The sequence below is a fragment of the Aethalodelphis obliquidens genome, unplaced genomic scaffold, assembly GCF_003676395.1.
Source record: "Aethalodelphis obliquidens isolate GAN/ISIS:26980383/991018 unplaced genomic scaffold, ASM367639v1 scaffold27, whole genome shotgun sequence".
NCBI classification, from domain to species: domain Eukaryota; kingdom Metazoa; phylum Chordata; class Mammalia; order Artiodactyla; family Delphinidae; genus Aethalodelphis; species Aethalodelphis obliquidens.
The window spans coordinates 8,110,335-8,136,787 of NW_020837971.1; the positions used below are offsets into that span (position 1 = coordinate 8,110,335).

A 26,453-nucleotide genomic window follows, 5' to 3' on the forward strand; every position below is an offset into this window, starting at 1 on the left:
AGGCTCAGCGGCCATGGCTCACGCACCCAGCCGCTCCGCGGCATGTGGGATCTTCCCGGACTGGGGCACGAACCCGTGTCCCCTGCATCGGCAGGTGGACTCTCAACCACTGCGCCACCAGGGAAGCCCCCGTTGTGAATTCTTAAGGTTGAGCTTTCCCTGTGCTCAGCAGGAAGCCAGGTCCGCATCGCTGTCCGCCTGTGTTAAAAGCATGTGTGGCTCATGAGCAGAAACCGGGCAATGATGCTTTTGCTCCATAGAGCCCTTGCTCACGTCTGTAGATCTACCGTTTGCCTTTTTATGTAATGTGTTTTGTAATGGCTGAGAAAATTAAAGCAACCAAGTGAGTGAATCTAGAAAATGATGGCTATTGAAACGTGGCATTTCTCATTTCAAACTTAGTGTGTTTATACCTCCCATTCATTCAGTAAGTACTTATGGAGTGACTACTGTGTGCCAGGTGCTGACTCATTAGTAAACACAGCAGCCCCAGGACCCTGCCCTTGAGGAGCTTACATTCTGTCTGCCGCAGCTGAAGGCGGCCTGCTGATACACATCCCCAAAGATTCTATTTCCACTTCCATCCTGGCCTCTGTTTCTTGGTTCCCTGAGTGTTCTATCTGAAAGATAAATTAACCCAAGTCTGGAATTTCCTTTCTGGAAGAAGATATTTCAGAAACACTTAAATATTGTTTAAAACTTAATGGGGAGGCTTTATCAGAAAATAGTTGAGGGGTCTTCCCTGGCGGACCAGTGGTTAAGGCTCTGCATTTCCACTGTAGGGGGCACAAGCTCAATCCCTGGTCAGGGAACTAAGATCCCACATGTGCACAGCATGGCCAAAAAAAAAAAAAAAAAGGAAAGAAAATAGTTGAGATGCCCAAGGAGGGGCCCCAGCCTTGGGTTATCTGACCAGCGTATGGCTTATAACCTCCGGATGGCAGCTCTGAGCAGGTGTGACTTCCTTGTGTGGAGGATGGGAGTATCCTGAGGCCAGTGAGACCTTTGATCTGGAGCCCAGGGAAAAGGTCAGACATAGGATGGGATGGAGAATCGGGGGGAGACCCAGATCACTGAGACCCTACTATGTGTCACCTGTATTGGGGGTGAGATGGGGCTCCTGCTCTAAGGAATAATCCCACTGAGAAGGTAACCAGCTCTTTGAAAAGACCACAGCCACCCCCCAGGCACTGCATGAGAAGTAAATGAGTTTCATAGGTAGTGGGTGCGGGAAGAAGCAGATGGAGCCCCAGCGGTCTCTAAAAGTGTGAGGGAAGACCTGGACGCTGAAGGGTTCTTAAAGCTAGCTATGTGTCCAAAGTGGAGGAGGAGAGAAATGTTGAGCAAAGGCTAAAGCATTCAGAATCCTGGTTGTCAATCAATTTTCAGCCAGTGCTTGTCCTATGTCATCTGGGGTGAATAACCACAGCCCATACAGAGCCTCCTGGGGGTGCAGCAAGCGCTCAAAAAACACTTGTAGAACTGGATTGAATTAAGCAAGCTGACAGTTGGTTTCCGACCCAAGTCGTGTAGCAGAGTCACAACTTTTCTAACTAGATCTACACGAACATTATGATGATCAACGATAAAAAATTAGAGTGCCGACTAGGTCCCAGGCACTGTTCTAGGCTCTGGGGAGATAGCCGTAAATAAAACAATGTTCTTAGTGTTTACATCCTAGTGAAGGACCAGAGATTGAACGTACAAACGGACAATGGCTGGACCATATATAAAAATAGAACTTGGACCTACAACCTACAGCAACCTGCCCAGGAAACCAACCCCCTTATCTACAATAAACAGCCCAGGAAGCCAGCCTGCCTAAGTCGGACTTGCAGGAAGCAGAATGGCTGTTTCTAGTAACAATCCAGGAAGCTCAACAATAACTTCTGTAACAATCAGCCCCAAATGGCCAGGACTTGATTAGTGACAGACAGCTTCCCTAATTTTTATCCCCGCTTCTAACTTAGGACCAGCCAGAGAAAACTAAATATACACCATAGGATGGACCGCCTCCAGTGAGCCCACCTACAGCTTCCCCAGGCCAACAGCCTCCAATCAGAGCACCCCGGAGCCTTCCCTTTGTTCCCCAACAAAGCTCTCCCACTCCTCTGCCAGCCTTTGAGTCTCTGACAAAATGGGAGTGATGGTGGCTGACTCACTTTCTATAGTAAGAGAAAAATAAATACCCTTTGCTTTTCCCATATGGTTGGTCTTTGTTTATTTCCACAGGAATGATAGATAAGCAGATTATACATATACGTGTATACATAGCATATGTATGTGTATCTCATATGTATGCATATATCGTAGGTATGTACATATATATATCTTATATGCACACATACGATATTTCAATGGTGGTAAATGCTATTGACGACAACGAACAGGGTCAGCGTTATGGAGGGTGGAAACGGCCTCTTCAAACAGGTGGTCAAAGAAGGCCGATGGTAAGATGAGAGTCAAGCAGCAGAAGTGGGGAAAGAGCCATGCAGGTCACGGGGAAGAGCCCCCAGGCAGAGAGTGCAAAGGCAAGGCCAGGTTGAGGATTAGCTGGAGGCGCGGAGCGATGAACATGAGGACCTGAGGAGACTCCTTCGCACAGGTGCATGTGGGGAAGTAGGTGTGTATTTGGGGGTGGCGGTGGGGACACGTGGCCTGCAGGGCGTGAACGGTGAGGCAGAGGAGGAGGGTATGCTCATCGTGTAGGGCTTTGTGAACCGCTGTAAAGACTTTGGCTTTTACTCTGAGTGTGATGAGGAGACGTTGCAGGGTTTGGGGAGCAACGTATTTTCTGTTTTGAAAGCATGTCTCTCTGAGTACTGATTTGAGAACAGATTTCAGGACGGCAGGGAGCAGGGGTGGAAGCAGCGAGACCAGTGAGGTGCTATTGGACTAATCCAGGTATGAGATGGCGGTGGCTTTTGGTGCAGGGTGGTGGGCACATGGAAACCTTGCAGGACCTTTTGGAAGGAGTGTCCCAGCTGCAAAAGAAGCCCTGAGTTCTCCTGGGTCTACTCCCATATTAGATAAAGGTGCCCCAGCAGGGTCTAGCCACTCCCTCAGAGGAAGCTTCCAGATACAGCTATTTCACATAACACCAAACAGTGCTTCCTGAATGCAACTGCCCCCTGCCTAGTCTGTGAAATCTGTTGCTATTGCTATCCAGCATGGTGGTGAGAGTGCGTGTGCGTGTGTGTGGTGTGCGCGTGCGTGTGTGTGCGTGTGTGTGTGTGGTGTGTTGGGGGAGAGAAGCCCTTAGTGTTTCTGCCACATTGAACTGAATCCTGTCAAGATTCCAAACAGGCTTCACGGAAGCAGAGCAAACAGGCCTGGACGGTGTTTTCTCTGTCTGGACTCTGTGCCTTGCTGTGCAAAAGGTCGCAGGTACCTCATTCATCCGTGACATGCATTAGATTATCTCTCACTCTGAAAAAGTACAGTTCTGATTAAAAGCCGTTCACCAGGAGACCTGAGTTGTATGAAAAAACTGTGGCCTGTGACTTCCAAGAGAGTCTAAGTTCTTAGGAAACCACTCTGTTTAGAGGGAAACCGGGAGGCAAGTGTGTCCTAGAAAACTGGAGCCTTACGATCAGATTTTTGGAGACAGTCGCTACTTAAAATGATATCACCTACTGTTCCCATGAGTACGAACCATAATTATCAGTCCTGATTCTGGGTTTGGAGAACATGATCCTTGCAAGTCTTAAGACCAAAGTAAAGCATGCTTGCGAGAGCTTTGCACTCTTCTGGGTGGTGCCTGCTAGGTTAGGCAGGCCCAGTGCTTGGACGAGAGCATCCCACTGCCCATTTGGGGCCCCAGCATACTCAGAAGCCCTGGGAATCTTGTGGTGTTCAGAAACAATCTGCGGCTGCTGTAGCCCCTGCAGACCCAGGCACAGCTGAGGGAGGGAAGCTGGTTAATCTGATTTATAGGTGAGGCTCACAAGAGCTCCACTCCCTGCACTGCCCATCTCATTTGCTCGCCCACAGTCAGAACACCCTCCAGCTGGTCTTTTTTTTTTTGGTAACATTTTTATTGGTATTGTGATTTAATTCACATACCACTAAATTCAGTGGTTTTCAAGTATATTCACAGAGCTGTGCAACCATCACCACTATCTAACTCTAACACACTTTTATTACCACCCCAATAAGCCCCATACCCATTAGTAGTCATTCCCCATCCCCAAGCCCTAGCACCCACTAATCTACTGTCTGTCTCTATGGATATTTCATATAAATAGAATCGTATCGTATTTTTCCTTTTGTATCTGGCTTATTTCACTTAGCATGTTTTCAAGAATTATCTATGTTGTAGCAGATATCAGTACTTTATTCCTTTTTATGGCTGAATAATGTTCTACTGCATGAGTATACCACATTTTATTTATCTACTCACTGGTTGATGGATATTTGGGTTATTTCTACCTTTTAGCTATTATGAATACTGTGCAGTGAACGTTAGTGTACAAGTTCTTGTGTAGACACATGTAATTTCTCATGGGTATATACCTAGGAGTGGAACTGCTGGGTCATATGATATTTCTATATTTATCTTTTTAAGAAACTGCAAACTGTTTTTCAAAGTGGCTGCACCCTTTGACATTCCACCAGTCTTTCACAAAGTTTGGTTTTTTTGTTTGTTTGTTTTGCGGTACTCAGGCCTCTCACTGTCACGGCCTCTCCCGTTGCGGAGCACAGGCTCCGGACACGCAGGCTCAGCGGCCATGGCTCACATGCCCAGCCGCTCCGTGGCATGTGGGATCCTCCCGAACCGGGGCACGAACCCGCGTCCCCTGCATCGGCAGGCGGACTCTCAACCACTGCGCCACCAGGGAAGCCCCACAAACTTTTTAAACAGAAAAGAGGTGCCCTCAGCCCAGGTTGTGGTGGTGTCAGCCCTTCCCAGACTGTGTCAGGCTCTGGCATATGGAGTCTGCCTGTGGTCTGGAGTGCTGGTCGACCTCACTGAGGTTCCTTTGCACCTGAGTGGTCTGCATATAGGTCTCTACAAACCTCAGGATTGCAACTGTGTGTCTAACATATGCTGGGCACACTAGCTACACAGTCTCCAAATCCTCACAGTACTCTTTTGAGGATGGTCCAGTTAGCTGCATTTTACAGATGAGAAAGCTGAGGGATGGAGAGATAAGGGAACTTGCCCAGAGGTCACAGAGCCAGGACACCAAACTGGGTCTGTCTCCTTGGAGCTTATGCCAAAGGGCTCAGTTATGGCCTTTGATTTGTGTTCTGGGGGAGCTTTCAGGGAAAAGATACTCAGTCAGAGGATGACTGAACCCTCCTCAGACGGATCCTCTGACCAAGTATCTCTTCCCTGAAAGCCCAAGGCTACTCATGCCTGCAAAAATCAAACCCTCACACGTGCAGCATCAATACCAGCTTCTGGACCAGCAGACAGGCTCTGAGAGCAACCTCTCCTGCCTGGCTTGAGCTGGGATCTGAAATAGCCGCCGGCCTCCTGCAGTCCTGCAAGCTCAGAGCGTGCGGCTTTGGGCTGTGTGAAAGGCACAGTCTATTCTTTTCTCGTTTCTGCACACATTCCCCACCTGTCTGCTGCTCAACAGAAGCAGTCTCATCTTGGCTATGAGTATTCAAGTGCCTTCCAAAGACGTTAAATCAAGGTCTGGGTCACTCAGAAACAGCCCCCTCCTCCCCAAGGGGAAAGGGCTGCAGTTACACATGTTGGCCAGCAGGGGCTCTTTTTGCCATTTGGCTTCCTCTGAGTGGTCCAGAAACGCCTCCAATAAACTGGTCCTCCTCCTTTCCACCTTTCCCCAAGCTTTTCAGGGTATGTGGCCGCGGGCCCTGCAGAGAGCAGCCGCAGGGCACCCATAGTCAGGATTCCGCCTTGTGGCCGCCCACAAAAACCCACAACAGCAATGTGGTTGCTAGAAACCTGGAGGGCCCTACCAAACTTTCTGGAGGAGGGAGTGAGTGGCCGACTCCACCCATGAGTAGCCTTTTCCTGGAAGACCCCTGGACAGTGATTAGGGCATTTTGCCAAGCAAGCTATGGCTAGTGATGAAGACAGCTCCCAGCTGGGCTCAGAACAACTTTATCACTGTTGACTTAGGAACAAAGGATTAGAATCAGCTGTGGGGCTTGGCATCTCTAAATAAATACCCCCAGATTTTGTTCCCTTAACACACCATCTTGCCACATGTTCCAGAGAATGAGGGTCCCAAATTCTATGCCTTTGTTTGGTTGAGTGTGTGATGTGTCCATGTAATAATAATTAAAATCAAATTTTGCATTTATAGAATGCTTGCAATGTGCAAGATCTTGTGGGGTCCTTTGTATTTATAGTTGTATTTAATATAATGCATCTGGAGGTACTCTAATTTACCTATGAAGAACTGAGGCTCAGAAAGGGTGATTTACCTCTCAAAGGTCTCGAGGCGAGTAAGTGGCAGAGGGAGGTGGAGTCTGAAAGCAGGTGTGGCTTCTAAGCCCCTTCATGCTCCCACCCCAACACTGCCTTCAACTTGGGGCTGTTTTAGTAGAAGGCGCAAGGCTGGGCATAGAATCAGAAGGGAAAGGTGTGGACAGAATTTACAAGCTAGTTTATGCTGGAGCTGGTCTGGGTGCCTTGAAATTCATCAGTGCTTGGACGAGTCTTCCAGGATGTGGACCCTTCCCATGGAGCAGCCAGGGGCTCATTAGTGTCACTGAGCACCGGGTGAGAAAGATAAAAAGGGAAGTGAAAGGCAAAAAGGGAGGAGGACAACAGGGCTGAAGCAAGCAATGAAGAGCAGAGAGAGAGGCGGCTGGTGGCCTGAAGACCCTTGACTGGGAGCCCCCTGCCTGGGGAGCTGGTAGAGCAAGAACAGCCTTCATTCTCTGCTGCAGGACCAACAAAGGGCAGCTGAATCACGGGATTTCTCAAGAAATAAAAATTCCTAGCACACCCCTGGGGCCTCGGGGAGAAAAACTGACAACGTGTTGATTGAAAACAGACCCAGCTGAAGTGTGCCCGCAGCATGAGGCCAGGCTCTTGCAGGTTCACAGCGACACCTAGTGGTCTCTGTGGGCACCTGCCGCCATCGTGGAAACGATGAGGCCCGTGGTCTGGTGAAGAGTGTTATCTGGGATCTAGAGCAGAAGTGTCTTCTTTTCCCTAGCTGCCAAAGGCCATATTTTGCTCTGTGTAATAGGTCAGTATTCTAATGGGAATTCCCAGGGATGGCAGGGGCACTGGTCAAAGACTGGACTTCCTACTATAGCCAGTTATGTATATCCAACAGACTGTGGCTAGATTTTCTGAAGTGGTCGTTATTTCTTCTAGTTTTATTCTTTTCATGTGTTAAATCTAACTGAATGTATTTAGTGGTGATACCTTTAGAAGACTTTTACACAAATGAATTGACCAATCCCAGACATTTCTTTGTTAGATTACGTGTTGAGAAAATATAACGACTATGCTTCTACATTAGCTCAAAGATCTTAGCTTCCATCATCACCCTGATCAATAAGTCTGCTTAAAAATGAAAACTATGCTTCTCTTTCTTGGGTAATGGCGCTTTAACATTTCGTCCCCTTCCTTGCCTCCCCTCGCTCCATTTAAGCTTTGGCTAATTTACTTGTCTGAGGGCTCCCTGGGGGCAGAGTATGTCCAGTGTTAGTACAAGGCCTGGGACATAGTTAATACTCAAAAACTCTCTCCTAATTGAATGACTTCAGCTGCTGATCAGGCAGTGGCAGGGCAGGGGAGGGAGGCCAGATAATCCAATATCCTGGGAAGCGCTGCTATAGGATTCCAGACTCCGAGGGGAATTTATCAGACCTTGGCAACTCAGCTTCCTGTCAATGGCTGGGGACAGTCTGTGGTTAAACAGTAGCCCAGGGTGGCACTTGTAGAGCTCTGTAAAAAGGCCTATTAAATGTTTGTGGGTTGGCACTCCTGGGAGGGCTCCTCGAGGCCATATTTAAAGGGACTGTCAAGAGACCCACTGAAGGCTTTCCTGTTGAATAAGAAACCATGAGCTTCTGCAATCCAATTTTACTGGGAAGGAAACACTCCCCCCAAGCTAAATTTTATCTAAATTACATTGGCCAAATTACCTGCATTAACTGGGTTCCATTGGTTGCAAAGATCAAAGAGACTCAGATTTACTGGGAAGCCGCTTGTGGAAATAAAGAGCATTGGCCCCATTGCTTGATCTCTCCAGAACCCAGAAGATGCAGAAGACCTGACTATTTGAAGTGTGGTGGCATGGATGGGGGTCATATTGGTGCCAGCCCAGCATCATTTGAATAGCCTTCCTAAATTAGGAAAACAGGCCATGTTAGGGTCATTACCTCACCAGGGTGGAGATCAGAACTCAGTTTCCCCGACCAACTCTGCAGCTAGGACACAGACATGTGACCTAGGCTCTGCCAGTTGGATGCAGCAACGTGAAATTTGCACAGAAGCGTGAAAAGCAACGAAGCAGCTGCTGCATGGGATTGCATCTTGGTGATGGGGGCCAGGCATGTGGAGCCCCCAGAGGAAGCAGCGGCAGAGACACTCCCACTAACATGAGCCAGAGGCAGTGGGATCAAGCCTGTGACTCGACCAGTGGGGATATGAGATGAGTATTGTTTATGGCTACAGAGCCTCAAGCCCCCTTCTCTAACTCTGCCAGAGATTCTGTGAGCCACTAATATCCTCTTACACATTCCTATTTAAACAAAGTAGTGTTTTGTTGTTTGTAAGTAAGAACCCAGATTGATAAACCCACCATGAAACTATAGTTAGCTTTCATGGACACTGGAATCAGAAAGTCATTCCACATTCAAGGCAGCCATAGGAGGTTCATGTCAGCAGTTCAAGGATCATTACCTCAGAGAGGTTGTACTCAACTATTTTGTTTGGGGCTGAGGTGGATATCTGTTGTGACTGCCTATTCAACATGCCTCCAGTTACAACCATTTTTCTATTGTTAATTTAAGCCTTGTCTTCTGGTGGTACTGACATCATGCCCTAGATCCAAAGCCGAGCACATGACCCAGGCCAGGCCAATCAGATTGCTGCTTTTCCCTAGCCTCAGTGATTGGTTCAGGGGTGGATACATGTCCCAAGGTGGACCAATGAGAGCTATCCGTGGGACTTGCGCTGTACCCCTAGGGAATTTACTCTTTTTCTGCTGAGGCTGCTCGGCTGGGAGGAGGTAAGCATGAAACATACAGCCAGTGTCTGCCACCATGTCAAGTGTGGGAGTTGCTGCCGACCAAAGAATAAAGCCAACTGGAGGAAAGCAAAAGTAAGAGAGAGGTGATAATTCCCAATGATACTGCACATTTGGATCCAGCCAGGACTGAAGTCAATTCCATCCTTAGATTTTTCAATTACGTGAGCCATCCAATTCCTTTGTAAGTTAATTTGAGTTCAGTCTCTGTCACTTAAAACCAAAAGGGCCCTGACTAATACCATAGTGCACGTTCAAATACTAGAGTTTTTGGCAAGGCTTCAAATGGATTAAATTACATCCCCACTTATCAGATCATTCACTTGATTACTCTTCAAGCCTGTGTTTTCGTTTGAGGATAACTGTTATGGCCCCAATTGTGCTCTCTTCTGTACTCACGAGACCAAGTTTGCACACATCCTAGGAAACACGTGGTTCCTTTGTACATGCTTGTCATTATACTCTACCTCTGCCATCCAATGTGCCCGTTTAGGATTCTCCCATTCTACATGAAGCACTCCTCTCAACATTCTGTCTGAGGAACACTGTTGTAACAACATATATCCTCAGTTACAACAAAAGGTACATCCTCCAGCTTGAACACAATATGGTACCCACCTGTGAGGGTAGCTTCCAGCCCGTGTGCACAGGTATTTGGGTTCAGAACCACTGGTCCTGGAGCTCCAGCATCAGTGTGATTCAGTGACTGCAATCTTCACGCCCCTCTTCTAAGTGTATCTTCATGATTCTTGTCCTGCTACCAGCTGGCTCATTTTCTCTTTATTTCTAAAATCAATTCCCAAAGAGAGAAAGATATAATTTGATTGATCTCATCTGGGCAGGGTTGATTGAGCTGGACCACATCAGACAATACCAGTCAGCCCATACGTGGAGGTCCTGCGCAAGGCATCCGCCTCTGTCCAATCACTGGCCAAAGGAGGATGCAGGTCATGTGGTCAAAACACAGCAAAGTTTGGATGAGCAACAGCTTGGGGACGCTTCTCTCCTTGGGAGCTATGACTAGGGCAGTTTTCTTAGTCAGAAATGGTGTGTTTGATAGCTTCCATGTTCAATGTGTCTGGTACCTTCTCCTGTCCTATAAATAATAGAATAAAATCATGATGAAGTTAGGGATGGGGATGCTAATAATAATTGTGAAGAGCTGGCTTCAGGTTCAATACCTCCATTCTTCCTGCGTCACACTTACTGGATGTCTCTGAAAGTTGTCAGTTTTTATTTTCCTATAAGCCAAAGGATTAACTGGGTTTATGTTCTTTGAGGGTCTCTGACGAGACAGCATGGCTTTAAATACCACTTTGTGAGCTTCCCTGGTGGCACAGTGGTTAAGAATCCACCTGCCGATGCAGGGGACAGGGGTTTGAGCCCTGGTCCAGGAAGATCCCACATGCCACGGAGCAACTAAGCCCGTGCACCACAACTACTGAGTCCACGTGCCTAGAGCCCATGCTCTGCAACTAGAGAAGCCACTGCAATGAGAAGCCCGCGCACCACAGCGAAGAGTAGTCCCCACCCGCCGCAACTAGAGAAAGCTCACGTGCAGCAACAAAGACCCAGCGCAGCCAAAAATTAAAAAATAAAAACCAAACAAACAAAAAACACCACTTTTCCCTGACACAGAGTACCCAGCTGCCACCCTCACTGTGGGTCAACTGCCTTTAGAGGTGGGAACATTCTCAACTGCTTTCCCTAAGCCTGATGAGAGCCTATTTCCCCTGTCACTGGGAGAGGGCTGTGAATATCCACATGCTGGCATCCAGCTTATTCCTAGTTTATTCTGTGGTATTGCATCAACCCTCTAAGGTCAACTCCAGAACCTCCAGCTTTAAGCCAAAGTACTTTCAACATAACAAGAAGTTCATACCTGGGAGGCCTGTCCCGGGCCAGCCACACACAAGGGGTGTTGGAAGCTCTACCATTAACTCATTGTGCAAGTTTTCAGTGAATTAAAAGATACTAGGATGCCTCCCCTGTTAGTAAAATAACCATAACCACCAGGGTTGGCAGTGGGAAGGAATCTGATGAGGAGGGTGGGCTGTACCAGAAGCCCACACTTCAGCTTGGAGTTTCCCCCGGTCAGGCACTGACCCTGGTTGGGCCAGGATGTTAAACTGGGGATGCACCCTCTCCCCCTGGGCTGACTCCTTCAAGGTCTAGAATGCCATCAGTAAAGTCTAATTCTCTTTTGTATTTGAAGGCGCCTAGAATCCTAAAGATAAAACTTCTCAAAACTCAGTAGCTAATTTCTCCAAAGTTGTGGGACCTTTGTTCAGGTTTATATATTTAATTCACCTCCTGAGGACTCTTTGGACTTTTGCTGCCAGACAGTGTCTCAAGACAAAAAATCGTCTCTAGTCTACGTGGACAAACCAAGGTGACCTGTTCCTGTTCTCGAGGTGACGTGGCTTAGTGGTTAAGGGTGTGGACTCTGATATTAAATACACTTGGGGTCAAATATTTGTGACCTTGAGTAAGTTATTTAACATCTTTGTGCTTTGTTTCCTACCGTGTAAAATGGGGATGATGATGACATAAGTCTGCCCCATGGTGAAGTGTGTATGTTAACTGAGATCATGTACATGTAAGTGGTAAACACCCACTGTTTTTTTCTACCTAAGTGGGATTTCCCAGGGACCCATCAGAACTTTCCCTTAGAAACCTGCTGGGGCTGCCTGCACTTTGGAGCCCTTCCAGGTGAGGGCGACAGAAACATCATAGCGGGCATATGGGGTCCTCCTCCCAGCTCTGTTCCTCCTGCCTCTCTGGGGGCAATGTCACTGGTTCCAGAGAAGACGGCCAAGGCTACAGCTGACATGGAACCTGCAAGTCTGGACTGGGGCCTCTCACTGCATGGAAAGTGTGTTGAGCACTGATGGGCGTGAGTGACCCACCACTCTTCGGTGCTAGATGTCCTTTTAGGCATATTGCTGCTAGATGTCACTGGGCCTATACTTCAGGTCAGAGGATGGGCGTGGGTGAGAAGCCCCAGCCCCTGCCAGCCTCCTGGTCTGTGAAGGTCACATGGCTCTTTGAAAGTGGCTCCACCGGACAGGATCTCAAGTCCTGGCTCCAAGAAACCTAACCTGGGCTCAGCCAGGCTTTTGTTAAATCGCTGATCTAAGAGGCTGGCAAATCCATTAAGAACAGTATCTGAGGGACTTCCCTGGTGGCGCAGTGGATAAGACTCTGCGCTCCCAATTCAAGGGGCCCAGGTTTGATTCCGGAGCAGACTTATGTGATCAGGGAACTAGATCCCACGTGCATGCCTCAACTAAGGAGCCCAGGTGCTGCAACTAAGGAGCCCAGGAGCCGCAACTAAGGAGCCCACCTGCCACAGCTAAGACCTGGCACAACCGAATAAATAAATAAATATTAAAAAAAAAAAAAAAAAGAACAGTATCTGGGAGGATTCCTGGACCAAGCAGGGCTCACAGACTCATCTTCACTAGAAGGGCTGGTGTGCCCAGTGCTTTTCAGTTTCCAGGAGCTTTCATGCACCTCGTGCCAGTCGCAGAACAATCCTGTGGGTTAGGCAGAGTTTAGAGGAGAGAAAACTCCCCATGGAGTCTTAAACCTGCAAATAGCTTTGAGGTCAGCTTCTTCAACCCCTCTGCCATGCAGATAAGGAGAGGAAAGTCCAGAGAGGGCTGGGTGACCGAGCTAATAGGAGCAGGGCCAGACCCACTGCCTGGGACCTCTGTCCCTCTCCCACACCAAGCTGCACCTGAGGCCAGGGAGCCCTTGCTTGGCTGGGAAGACAGCCTCCCTGAAAGCCCAGGCTGAGATTTAGGCTGCTTTGTGCCTGAGCCCAGGTCCCTGTCATTAGCACAGCTTCAGCAACAGTCCTTGGTCGGGGAGAGGGGACAAAGCCAGCCTGGGTGACTGCTCCAGCTTTCGGCTGCCCTAAGGAGCTTCTGTGAGTCTTTACAAGTCCCAGATTGGGAATGTCAGACCTCAGGCAAGAATTCTTCAACATGAGGATGAGTCAACCCGGGCTCAGGGAGCATTCCTTGGCCTGTCCTGCTGTTCCCAGAATCCCCTAAAGTGCTGGAACTTAGGATGGAACTTGAATGATTGACCCCTGGTTTTAGTCCATCAGAGTTGCTGAGCACAGACTATTTTCCCAGCACTGGACTGGTAGGTGCCACTCGAGGTCAGGGGCTGTCCCTCCCTCATTGAAGGACCCCGGAGTCCTCAGCACAGAGAGGAGTGGAGGGGGGAGGACAGGAGGGAGGAGGAGACTTCACGGAGGGGGCTGGGTGCCATTTACACTTTCAATTCCCCCAGAGAGGCAGCTGTGGGCACTCTCCTCCAGGGCCCCAGAGGCTGGCCGAGTCTGTGGTCTGTCTAGGCGAAGGGGGTGAGGTTACCCATACAAGCACATTTCCTCAGAAACATCTGCTCCACCGCGGGAAAAACAGCAACTCTGCTGACTTATTTAGCGTCCATTAAGTTCATATTCAAATGAACATGCAGGGAAGGAGAGGGGCGGGGTCACAGCAGCACAGAGGCTGGGAGAGGCATTTAAAACGTATGGAGATCTGTGTACCAGATGTTCGTTTCACCTCAAGAAAATAAAATGACGGAACAACACAGAACAAAACATCTCAACCAAACGTCTGACTCTGAGAGCAGCAAGGGAAAGTCTGCTCTGTCTCCTGTCCTGCCTTCTCCGGGTCTACTCCACGTTCACATGGAGAGGCTTCCAGTCACAGGGTTTCAGCTCTTGGTGTGAACGACACAGTTACGGCTGAGACCACTAGTGCACACACAAAATCTTGAACAACACAGACCCTCTTTGCACATGGAGGGTCTCAGACAGCGGGCTGGTGTCCAGTGGGCTGTGCCAGAGGCCCATCTGAATGCTAATGAGCATGCAGCTGCCCCCGGGGTCGCAGGGCAAAGGGCAGGAGCATCGGAATGGGTCCCTGGAAGCTCTCTCTGCATCACTGGGATGGTCAGCTAGCTGGGACCAGGTCCCCTCTCCCTGCAGGAGGGGCTGCACCCAAGCTCATGTTCCTGCAGACCAAGGCTTTCTCCCCTGCCCCCATCGGTGCCCAGGGAACATTGCAACACCCCAGGTAATGCCTGCACATCTCCTTTGCCTGGAGCCCAGTAGCCTGTGTGTTCCTCCAGCAACCTGGGGGAGGGTCCTCCACAGACATGAAAACCTACCCTGTGGGCCCACTCACCCTGACCCCAGGAATGATGACAGGATGGGGGATGCATGTCCATCTGTGTCTTGGGGCTCTCCTTTGGCCTTGTGTGTTCCCCCCCACCCCGCCCCGGTTTCCTTAACCCATGCTGTGTGATGTTATGGAATTGCCTCATATCTCATATCTGGTTCCTGAGGGGAGGAATTCAGATAGGACCACATGGCAGGACACCTGGATAAGGTATCTAGTCACTCTGCAGAGCTGCTTCCATCGCACTTAGAAACACAAAGGCCCAACACAAACGAACAGCACTTAAATGCCACCACCAAGCCTAGAGGCACAAAGCAAGGGAAGGGCAGGGTCCTCCAAGGAGCTCTGGGAAGGAACTTCTGTAAGCGTGACTGCACAAGGGAAAGGGCTGCGGCAGCTTCTGCCGATGCTCCTGGGACGGTCCTCCTCATCTGTCCCTTCTAAGAGCCCAGCCCTGCTTGATCTCAACACCCAGCCCATCACTGCCTGCTTTATGACTCTCAAAGTCTCCTGGAAATGGACGGCTCTGCAGGGTTGCTGGGATCTTTCTGAAGCCTTTGTAATAACCGGCATTTCTCACTGAATAAGGTGGATGGCGCTGTCTTCAGGCCAACCTGAGCTTGTGGCCCTGGGGAAATAAGCTTCTTTGCTCCCTGACAAACGGGGAGAAGAATGCTCTGCCCCAAAACCGACCAAGCCCTGATGCGCAGTCTGTGTAAGCTCGGGCGGGAGGGGTAGCTGCGAGAAGAGCCACTGAGGTCACTTTCACTGAGTTTCTTTCGGTTCCACAATGCCCTGTGCTTCCTCACATCTCAGAGCGCTCGGCCCTGCAACCCTGCTGTCTGGATTCAGTCACTCATTCATTCAACACACATCTGCGGAGATTCTCGTACACACCAGCCACTGTCTCCAAGGTGCGGGGTGAACAAGCAGCTGGTGTGGTGGGCTGTGGAAATGACAGCGAGGTGTGGCCTGTGCCTTTGTCATCTCTAGTACCCCGTGTGTCAAAGCATCACGGTGAGGTTATCTGACCTGTGGTTCTCAGGGTTGATCAACAAAGAAACCCACAGGGACACATGGGTTGAAAGAGAAATGCCAGCCTCTAAGGGTGATCCAGGAGGGCTGGAAATTCAACCCCTCTTTTTCCCCAATATTCATCAAGGCAAGTTCTCAACTTTTTGACCATGATCCACTAAGAGAACCATCTCTAACATTACAATCCAGTACACACATACGTATATGTGTATGCATATGAATATATACACAGCTGCAAAATGTTATATTATCAAACTTTACTATGTATGATGAATTCTGATATATTTTTTATTCATTCTTATCTTATCCTATCCTATCCTACTCTACTCAACTCTATTCTATCCAAAATGCTGGTCATGAATTTTGCAGCCCACTAAAGGATGACAAATGTCAGTTTAAAAAACACCAAAGTAGGGAAAGGAAGGCAGGCAACACTTCGTGTCAGGAAGAAGTTACAATCAAATCTTATTTTAAATGCCTTCAAGGAACCTTCGCCTTAGATTCTTCTATAAATCAAATCAATCTACTCTTAATTTGCATTGATGAGGACCCAACCTTCTGCTTTGGGGTTTGCTTAAAGCAAAGTATGGCCTACCAGCCAGATCCAGCCCTCTGCCTGTTTTTGTAGACCCATGAGCTAAGAATCATTTTAAATGGAAAAAAAAAAAAGAAGAAAATCAAAAGAAGAAAAATTTCCTGACACATGAAAATTACATGAAATTCAAATTTCAGTGTCTGTATTTGTTGGATCTCAGCCATACTCATTCGTTTGCATATCGTCTGTGGTAGCTTTTGCACTACAATGGCAGACTTGAGCGTGGCCTGCAAAGCCTAAAATATTTACTGTGTGGCCCTGACCCCTGGCTTAAAGCATGGTATTTCTCATGCTAGGGATGGGATTACCCCTAAAGAAATGGTATTGCTGGCGTGGGGCCTTTAAAGGAGCAGCTGAACGAGACAAATTTGGCTTTGTTGAGGCTGCCTTCTCTGATCCTCTCCTTGGCCAGCAGGAGCATCGTCTTAACCCCAGGACTGACTGATGGGTGAACAGCCATCCAGCAGCTGCCCAGAGGCCCCAGCTGCCCTCAGGCACTGTGTGGCCTGGCCCAGGGGGATGGGGCCAGGCTCAGGAAGGACAGACAGCCTTTGAAAAAATCAGCCAGCATTAGATTCAGACCTCTCTCTCCACTTGACCTTTCTTTTCCCTCTTGTCTAGCTAGCAACACTTTTCTCTGGTCCTTTTCTATTTTTCTTTGGGCTTACACGGACTCTGGGTCACACCTGCCCAGCAAAGTATATGGCAAAGTCAATTTTTTGAAATATTAATAAACACCTTCTTCCCCCCCTGGTCTTTTCTTTTTTAAATATCTCCTCTCCTCAAACTCCCTGCCACTCCCAAGAGCCAGGCTGTTCTGCGCTCCTCTCTCGAGGCAGCTGGGGTAAGGGGGACAGGAAGCATCTTTGGCTTTAACTTCAGGGCAGGGAGGCCTTAAGAGCTCTCAGCCAAAACTGTTTCAGGGGAACATTAAGGTAGAGATCGGGGCTTCCCCCACCATGTTCTCTGGGGTGAAGGGGGTGGAAATAGAGGGGGAGGCTCTGTGCAGAAAAATCAGTGGGGTGAGGAAGGGAGACATAGCCCCTGAAAATGCAGAGTCCAGCACTCAGGAATTGTCAGCAGACACCTTGACCATCAGCCTTCACTCAGGGCCACTGGCTGGCCTTCCCTCGTCTTGGTGGGAGTTTCTTCTACGGCAACCAGCATGTCCCCACAGGGCATGATACCATCCTAGCCTCCAGCTGTGGCTCTGTCCCCATCTGCCATCTGATCTGCCCTAGGAATTCATGCCCTGCAAGTTCCCGGCATCTGATTTAATCCCAGAGAGAGAGGGAGAGAGACTTGACATTTAGTGGATGGACCCACCTGAGATTCCTCTCTGACCTGGGACAAGCTTGGTGTGTCAAAGTGACTGATATAACAGTGTTCACCACGGGGTGTGTGTGGGGGTGTGGGGGTGTGGCTGGGTGTGTGTGTGTGGCTGTGTGTGTGTGTGTCTTCCTGAACACTCATGAAAGTTAGTGTGTCTATGAGGGTGTGTAATGGGATTTGGGACTTAGTGGAGGTTGAGAATGAATGGATGGAGAGCAAAGTAGCCAGACACATGTTGGGATGTTCAGAAGCAATTCCTGCTCTCCACAAGAGGCTGGGCCCCATGCTGCCACCCTGACTTTGGACTTTGGGACAGAGTCTCTGGTTTTTCTGCTCCATTCCTAATTTTTTTTCTTCCCGGGATGATCCCACAGTGGAGGGAGGAGTAGAGCAAGAAGAGGTTGAATTTTCTCATCTCCCCACATCTCTGACCCAACCCAGGACCAGTGGTAGCTTTGCCTAATTTCAGAGATGGAGACGCTTTCTCCAGCCCCTCTCTTGCTAATGGACAGCAGCAAACTTCCTTCCTCTCATCTGCCAGGGTTTGAAAGCTTGACCTTTCACAGAAGTCAGCTTGAGTTCATTTACAGTAGATTGCCTGATCTCATTTATTTTCTCCTGTATACTTGAAGTTAGGACAGCTATAATTTGAAATGGAAATTTATGCAAATACTATGTAAATCAGGTCATTCCCAGATTAACTGGGGGAAAAAAATCTGGTCGCCTTAGCAGGTACCATCTGTTCCCTCCTCATTCTTTCCATATCTGAACCCCAGCCCCCTCTTCCCAATCTACTTTGAAACTTGTTTTCCGTGGCTGAGAAAAGAGATCTTTCAAGGGAAGGACACAAATCACCCATCAGTGTCCCAGGTAGGCCGTTCTAATGTCCATTCAGTTGTGGGAAGAAGTTCAGGTGAGGGGCCAGGATGAGGTTTAGGGTTAGCCGCAGGCTAATGGTGCTTCCTTGAAGGAGAGAATCTCTAGGGCTGGCTGTGCTGGACTGCTCTGAGATGTCTCGGAGAGACCTGCCACACACCACAGGTCCATCATGTTCCCCCTCTTTCCTCTCTTTCCTCCTGGCCTCTGTTTTCCTTATGATTCTTCTTTCATCCTTCTCATTGCCTTTGCCCGAAGCCCTCTTATAGCACCCAGAAGCTCTCTTACTCAGTACTGTGGTAGTTGGAGAAGAAATGTTTAGGAGTTGTGCAATCCTGGGCACTTGTGGGTCCAGGTGTATGTTGGTTGGCAGTGCCAGGGGGGTGCTCCAGTGCCCAGGCCTCTGGTCCCTCCCCGTGGCTGCAGCCCATTCCTGCTTTGTGGCAATGACAGCTTCAGTCCTCCTCTGGGAAGGCAGAGCCTAGTATCCCTATAGCCAGAGGAAGAAGTTTCTATTCCACAACTCTTAGCCCTCCTTTTCTCATAAAGGCTGTTAATGTGGGGGAAAAGGAGGGCTCCTGGCTCCTTTGTTCAGTGTCACTTTCGCCTTGAAGGGGGTAAAAGTGAGAGACTGCCTGGCAGGTCATTAGCTCCTCCAATCTGCAATGAAGAAGCCTTGTGGAGCAAAGCCACAGCTGACACCCAGCAAATAGGTAACTTCAATGTAAAGACTTTTGTGGCTGTTAGCCACGGAGATTTTGAGGTTGTTATTGCAGCAAAACTTAATGAGAGCTGACCAATATACCCTCCATAATCTTCACTGACCTTTCCCCAAAGCCTCCTCAAATTTCAAAAAAAAAAGTGCTCGTGATATTTTCTCCGTCTGAGGTCAAATGAGAATAAAAGCGTCTTCATAGAGATTTGCTTTTTCTAGATTCGTTATATGACAGTACAAACCACATTTGCATAATTAGTTTCAAAAGCACACCTCCAGGCAGCGGGAACAGTCAGTGCAAAGGCCCTGAGGCCAGAATATAAAGAGCCCAGTGTGGTAAGATCAGAATAGTAGGAAATGAGGTCAGAGAGTTGGGGGTGGACGGTGGGAGGCTTGAGCTTGGCCCCAGAGGAGGTGCAATTTTAGAACAGAAGCACAAGGTGGCACCATGACATTCCTCACAGTCACGGTTGACCACACATGCTGGTAGCAGAGGAGGCGGACACCCCCCAGAAAGGTTCCGCCAGGGAATCAAAGTCCAGTGGGCACTAAGTAATCATAAAAGATTCTTAGAAATGGAAAAGTTTTTGAGATCTCCCCATCCAATCGATTGCCGTGTGGGGTCCATGATGCCTATGGAGGGGCTCCAGGATTCTGGGAACCCCTTGAATTGCAAAATTCACTATACAGGGGAAACCTCCAAAGCTTTCATGCCAAGGGGTCTATAACCCAAAGAGGGTAAAGGACCTCTGGCTCCAACCAATGTTCCTTCCAGGGTCAGACTTGATGAGAACTTATTCAGCTGCACTCAGCCTGGGCCAAATCCACATGTTACCAGGTGCCCTGGACCCAGACCTGGGCTGTAAGCCCTGTTCTTTCTTAGTGGAGGAACCCAGAGAACGCCCTGAAGCTCCAGGCCTGAGGATACCAGGGCCCCTTCAAGAAACTAGGGCTTTTGTGAGGCAGCTGCAGACTCTCCACTGACTTTCCACTGAACAAACAACAAACCCTGTACACCTAGGCACTGGTGGTTTTCAGAGGTGCCTAGATGTTCTTTGGATAAATGTCACTAAATGTGGTTACTGAATTCATAGTCGCTTTGATCATCAGAGAGTTTCTCACCTACTGGATGTTCTCTCTCTACATATCTTACAAGTCTAATATAAGTCTAATATATATTGTATTCCACATGAGTCTATTATAATGGGGGGGTTGTCTGCCAAATATTTTGAGCTAAATGGGAATCTTTACACTCAAAATGGCCCGTGGAAAGAGAGGGGAGACCGTGTGTGGGAAAGTCTGATGACTGGGGGGTGGCTAGGGCATGGACGCCCCAGTGGGAAGTCGTTGTGGGCGGCAGGCAGAGCGCGGAGGCAGAAGTGAGTCCTGAGCCATGGGACTGCTCAAATGGAACCACAGACGGAGACCAAGGCTCGCCCCTCTGACAGGGAAGATGCAAATTTTTAATTCAGCAGCTTGTTTAAAAAAAAAAATCCCCTGATACTACTGTATTTGCTATCAGTGTCTTAAAACACCAATTTAAATACCACATTTACTGGTGCCCCTTCTCAAAGCCCGACTTCCCCCTCCTTGCCTGAGAGCGGGGCTCAGAAAACCCAAGCATCTACCTCGGGTGGTTAGACCTGCAGGTGGGCAGTTCCCCGGGGACCCTTCCAAACCAAACCCAGAACAGAAAGAAGAGCTGAGGACTGGGGTTCCTTTCAAGGGCTCCAATCATCTTTTCTCCCCTTCACTGCCTAAGCATGTCCTCCAGATGTGGGCCCAGGGGCCAGAGCGACTGAATATTTATCAAGGGCCTTCTGGCGGACGTGAAGACTGAGAACAGGAAAATCAGGCCCTGGTGGGTGTCTACGAAGCCTGCCTGGGTGCTGGTCAGACTTGGCCAGGTTCAAGTTGCCCAGGTGACTGCTGAGTCACGCCCTGCCCCACTGCCCACCTTGGGAGGCACGCTGTGGACTTGGCCGCTGCCAGAGTTTGCCTCTTGTTGCCATTCCCTACACTGACCACACTGCTCGCCCAGACCCCACTGTGGCTCCATTGTCCACGGTGGCCTGGGCTGACCAGCTCAGCCTGGAGCCCTGCCCTGGGAAGATGCAGGCTACCACGGCGTCACAAAGCACTGCTTTGTGGCCCTGACAGGAGGAATTTGTCTTTAGCTGTGAGATGGCCCCTGGCAGATCCTGGCATGTGGTGAGCAGACAGCTCTGTGTTGGTCACAGTATTTTGAGAAGCCCCAGTCGGATGTGATGCCTCCACCTCCACGTGGACTCCTACAGCCTCGGGTCCACTGGCACCTTTTGTGCTGACCCAGAGTAGGGGTAGGGCTGGCACAAGAGCACGCAGTTTGTGCCCAGTGCCTACCGCTGTGCAGGTTTGACAGCAACGGCGCCATGAAGATTGTGCCCTGAAATGCTGGTCCTCCTGGCATCAAGGCATGCTCGGAGCCCGTCCATCCCCCATGGGGCCTGGGCCCGGCTTCCTCAACAGTGGCAGCGTCCCGCGGGTGCCATATGCGACCGGAAGAGAATGGAAGCGGGTATTGTGACGTAGGGAAGAATTTCTTAACCGAGACACACACACACACAAAATCACAAATGACAAAATTAAAGATGAATAATTTCAACTACTGTAAATTTGAGAACCTCAGTTCATCACAGGTGCTTTAAAGAAACTCAAAAGATAAGCCACAAACCAGGAAAACATATGCACACGTAAGTGACAAAGGATTCGAATATAGAATATATCAAGAGTCTGGTCCTCCTCGCGGGGTGGAGGCGGTAGGGAAGGGTCTAACAGTTCAGTAGAAAAATAGGCCAAAACGATGGGCATTCTACAGAAGAGAAAACACATAGGGCTAAGTAAACATGGAGATGCCAACCTTGTCAGGATCCAGGAAAACGCAAACCAAGACCGTGATGAGGTCTGGCTCCTCGGCTGAGGCATGAAGGGCTCCCGGCCTGGAGAGCTCTCTTCAGAGGGTTCTCAGTGACCCTGGGGCTTTCCCTCGGAGGGAGGCCTGGCCTGCGGGGCCCTGCAGGCCCTTTGACCTTCCCCCAAGTACCTTCCCACCCAGAGCGTGAGTGGGACCCCTGTCCTTTCCCTTCCTGTCCCCACCAGTGGGGGTATGGGGGTGAAGATCCCCCAGTCTCAGGCAGATCCCTCCAGCCCCCATTCTCGGCATCTTCCCTTGGCTCTCCTCCCAGGTCTCAGCCTGGCCACCTGAGCTGCAAAAACATCTTTTCAGTCTGAAATTCAGACAGACAATCTGTGCACGTCACCTCACAAGCCCATGGGGAACTCAGGGCAGACTATTTATGACAATGTAAACATGCTGACGATGAGCACCTTCTAGACTAAGTCCAGGTAAAAGAGGGCCTCCCTTGTAACCAAGCAAGACTCTATGGGGCCTTCCTGGGGCACCCCCACCCCACCCCATGTCCTCCGCCTGCCTCCTCTCTGTAGAAACACATGAGCCTCCTAGGCCTTCCCCAAGTTCCAAAGATTAAATTTAATCAGAGAAGTGAGAAAACGCAGAAAGAAGACCGTCAAGCAAGACAAAATGTAGCCATTAAACAAAGTCAAGGACCTTTAGTTCCTCCTCAAGGACTATAGATAATATTCTGAGCCATGTCCTTTGAGCTGCTCTGCAGATACTGAAACCCGCACCAGGTGGGAGAAGTTAACTGCAGGCTGCCCGCAAGCACGTAGACCCCAGACTGACTGGAACCGGGCTGATGGTGTTGACTCCTGATTCCCTCAGCACTGAGCAATCAGAAGAACGTCCACGAGCTGGTCACGCACCCGGCAACCCTCTCCCTCATTCTGTCTTTTAAAAACCTTTCCCTGAAAGACCACTGGGGAGTTCAGGTCTTTTAAGTTCTAGCTGCCTGGACTCCTTGCTTGGTGCCCTGTAATTAACACTGCATTTTTCATCACCGCAACTCCATGTCAGCAGATGGGCTTTACTGCGCGCAGGTGGGCAGACTGAGATTTGGCTGGGTGACACCCTCCGCTGTCGGTAACCCGCTCTCCTCCCTCGTGGGCAGCACTGCCCTGCTATTGGCTGAAGCAGAAGCCATGTGTGACAAGGAGCATGTGTGGACTTGGGCTGAATTTGAGGAGGCCCCACTCCTAACCACCGCTCCCTTGGTCTGCCCACTCCAGAATCTCACTTGCCCTTTTCATTTGGGGCTTGCCTGGCCAGCCTTTCCTGATCAGCCTTTAAGAACTAAACAGGCAGCTAAAAGAATATCCTGAAATCACAGGACCCGCACCTGTATTGAGAACCAGATGCAGCTTAGCCTATAGAGGACTTTTGCATAATTATGTGTCCAACAAATAACCACTGAGCAGTGGCGGTTGAGTGCCACTTCCAAACTCAGTGCTCTTAGGAATGGTGAGACGTTTAGTCACGTGTGACTGAGGGACTGTAATGGGTCGTGGGACTGCTCTTGGACATCTGGATCCCAGCTCCCCTCTCTCCCTCAGGGCCCGTGCCATGTGTATTCTGAGCCAGCCCAGGCCACCGTGGTTGCCATCCTTCGGCGTGGTCTTTACAAACACAGCAGGCAGGGTAGATCTTTGATCTGCAAAAGCTCCCCCTGAACAGAGCTTGTTAATTGTATTCCTAAGGAGATTTACTTCCTTCTTTTCCAGTCCCTCTCTTTTTCTTTTTTTTCTGTCTTTCACTCAATAAGCCAAGCTTTTATTAGGCACCAGATAGTCTTCTAGGCACTGAGGATACATGAGTGAACAACGTAATCACACAAATCCCTGCCCTCAAGAAAATGATATTCCAATTCAGGAGACAGGACATAAAATGAAAAGCGAAACCCATGACATGTGAAGCGTGGTAAACAGCCCTGAGAAGGATTTCTACGTGCCCCGCACCACAGCCATGAGAAGAGTTCACTTCACTGGCCGTTGAGTGACAGTGAACATGGTTTGAGCGACCACTGTATACAGGTATAGCGCCCAGTGATTTCCATGCATTACCTCATTTAAATCCCGTAACAACCCACATGGTACGTGCTATTACCGTCCCCACATGGGGAATCTGGCACACAGAGAGGTTCAGGGGCTACCTAAGACCACCCAGCTGCTAAGAAAGGGAGTCAGGATTTGAATCTAAACTCCGGGACTCTGCTTTCTTTGTTCTTATGCCTCCCAGCTCTGCCCTCACCCTATTCAGTGCTCACGCTGCAGCCTCTGGACGGCACCACAGTGAGGAGGACACCCCTGGACCACATCGCAGCTGGGAGGGGGTACATAGCCTCGGAACATGTAGGTGGGTCTCAAATGACCACTGTTTTCCTTCTGTGCCGAAGGCACTCATCCTGGCAGTGGCTGCCTGGCGGTGCCTTTAGAACCTGTGGGGTGTGTGGTCAGGCCCCCACCCACACCTGTCTGAGAGACAGCACAGGTCGGAGGTGCCTTCCATGGCTTCTTAGCCCAGGACCTCAACAAAGCAGGCCCTGAGCGAGCCCCCGGGTCTGGGGACAGGCTGAATGTGCCCGGGGCAAGACTAAAGGTGTTCTCAGACTCCAGAGGTGCCACGAGGCCTGCAGCCCCTACATACTGGTTTCTTAAAGTGGGGTCTGTAGTATGGGGTCGGGAGTAACTTTCCATGTCCCTTCCCTGCCCATAGTGACAGGACGGTGAACCCAGGAAAGAAACAGAACGTGAGTGTACGCGTGTATGCAAAATGTCTTCCCAAACTCAACACGTGAGGCTGAACAATGGCTCCCTCCTGCCTGGCCTGTAATAGAGGGAGCACTGAGTCTAGGGGGCATGAGTTCCAGTCCTTCCAGTAATACGCTGTGTGACCTTGGCCAAGTTGCTCAACCTCTCTGGGACTCAATGCTTTTGTCTGTAAAATGGGGCAAAGGACTCCTTTCCTGCCTGCCTCGGGATTTGTGGTGACGATCACAGGAAACAGCGTACCCGAGTGTGCTGTGTAAAGTGACACGCACAACCATCTTCCTCGCCGCTGAAAGGACTGAAACACCGAATTCCACCAGAAGGAATCGCGGTGAGGCTTGTATAGGTTTAGGCCAATCAGGGGTTAAAATCCCTGCTCCCGGGAACAGGCCACACGTATTGAAAACCCTCCACTCTGTTCCAGAACCATTACTGGCAAGACTCATCCCTCCCCTTCCTCCTCAGGGCCAACAGGTGAGAAACTGGGGAGGCGGGAGGAGTGGGGGGCGTGGAGGCGGGAGCTGCGAGAGGGCAGAAGATGCCTAAGGACGGGGTTGCAGGGAGGCCCTTCTGCAGGGCGCCGGGCAACAGCCGCGGCATAAGGCCTCTCCGCAAGCTAAGTGCCAGCCCAGCAGGTGTACCACGCGCTCTCCACGGTGTGACCCTAAAGCCAAGATGGTTCCTGCCCCGACAGGCTCAGCGGGCTTCACACCCTCCCTCTGGAGGTAAGGGAGCAAGGATTCCAGTCACTCAGAAAAAGAGAACTCTCATTTATCGGGCCCCCTCCTGCTTGCCACATGTTCCTAGGTTTAACGCACCCATCCGCTCTGGGAAGTATTAGCCACGCTTTACATCCGAGAAAGCTGAGCCCTGGAGAGGCGGCGACACCTCGGGCCTCACAGCTCCAAGTGCAACCGGGATTCGTGGCGCCCCGAGGCCCCCTGTGACAGGGCTCATTATTAATCAGGCAACGAATACTGCTTAAGTACCTGTTCGTCCGGGAACTGCTGAGGACGTGAACCTTGCAGGAGGCAAGATGCGGCCTCCCGGCGTGGGGCAAACCTAGGTAGGGGCAGCAGGGGTCCCGCAGGCGTGTTTCCCTGCGCCCAGGGCCGTGAGGGCCGCGAGGGCCGCGAGGGCCGCGAGGACCAGGGCGCTCAGGAGGCTCCGCTAGCAGAGCGGTGTGAGTCCTCCGAGCCAAACCCCTCCGCGGCTGGAAGCTCCTCTTGGGCCCTGGGGACCCTGAGTCACTAACTCGTGCTCCGGTGATGAAGCTCCTTAGCTGAGCCAGCACTTAAACTTCCAGCTCAGGGTTCTTTCTACACCCACCACTTGTGAGGTGAGGCTTGAGGCGGCGCTGTTTGAGGCGGCGCGGTGGGCGTGGCTGCGACCACTAAGGGACCAGAGCCTGGGGCCCCGCCTCCTGCCCTGGAGTCTGCGCAGATCTGCGCTGGCCAGCCGGCTGTCCGGCTGAGCAGCTGTTTCCACTTAACGTGCGGCCAGGGTTCTGGGAGCCCCGCCAGCATTCAGAGCCGTTTCCCTCCCTTTCCTTTGTGTAAAATAGAAAACTGCTCAAGGCTGCCAGAGTAGGCAGCTTGCTCCCGGGGGGCCTTACCCACCATTTGCCTGGACTGGAGGGGAGGCCTCTTGGGAGCCCTCTTTTTCTCTGGGGCTGGCCATCTGGGACCTTCCCATCCAGCAGCTGCTGGAATCCACTCTCCTGTAGCGCCTTCCCTCATGGGGCTCCCTTTTCCCAGTCTCAACCCCCGGCCCTTCGTTCTGAA

The 26,453-nt window shown here is 50.2% G+C and overlaps 1 long non-coding RNA gene across 1 annotated transcript; it reads right to left on the minus strand.

Moving 5' to 3' along the window:
- Positions 1-68: 68 nt before the first annotated feature.
- Positions 69-26,001, minus strand: LOC113629460 (uncharacterized). Its single transcript, XR_003436552.1, has 3 exons — positions 25,659-26,001; positions 9,810-9,977; positions 69-620 (listed from the first exon to the last, which is right to left on the minus strand). It is a non-coding gene; the product is annotated as an uncharacterized LOC113629460 (long non-coding RNA).
- Between the last annotated feature and the right edge of the window lie 452 nt (positions 26,002-26,453).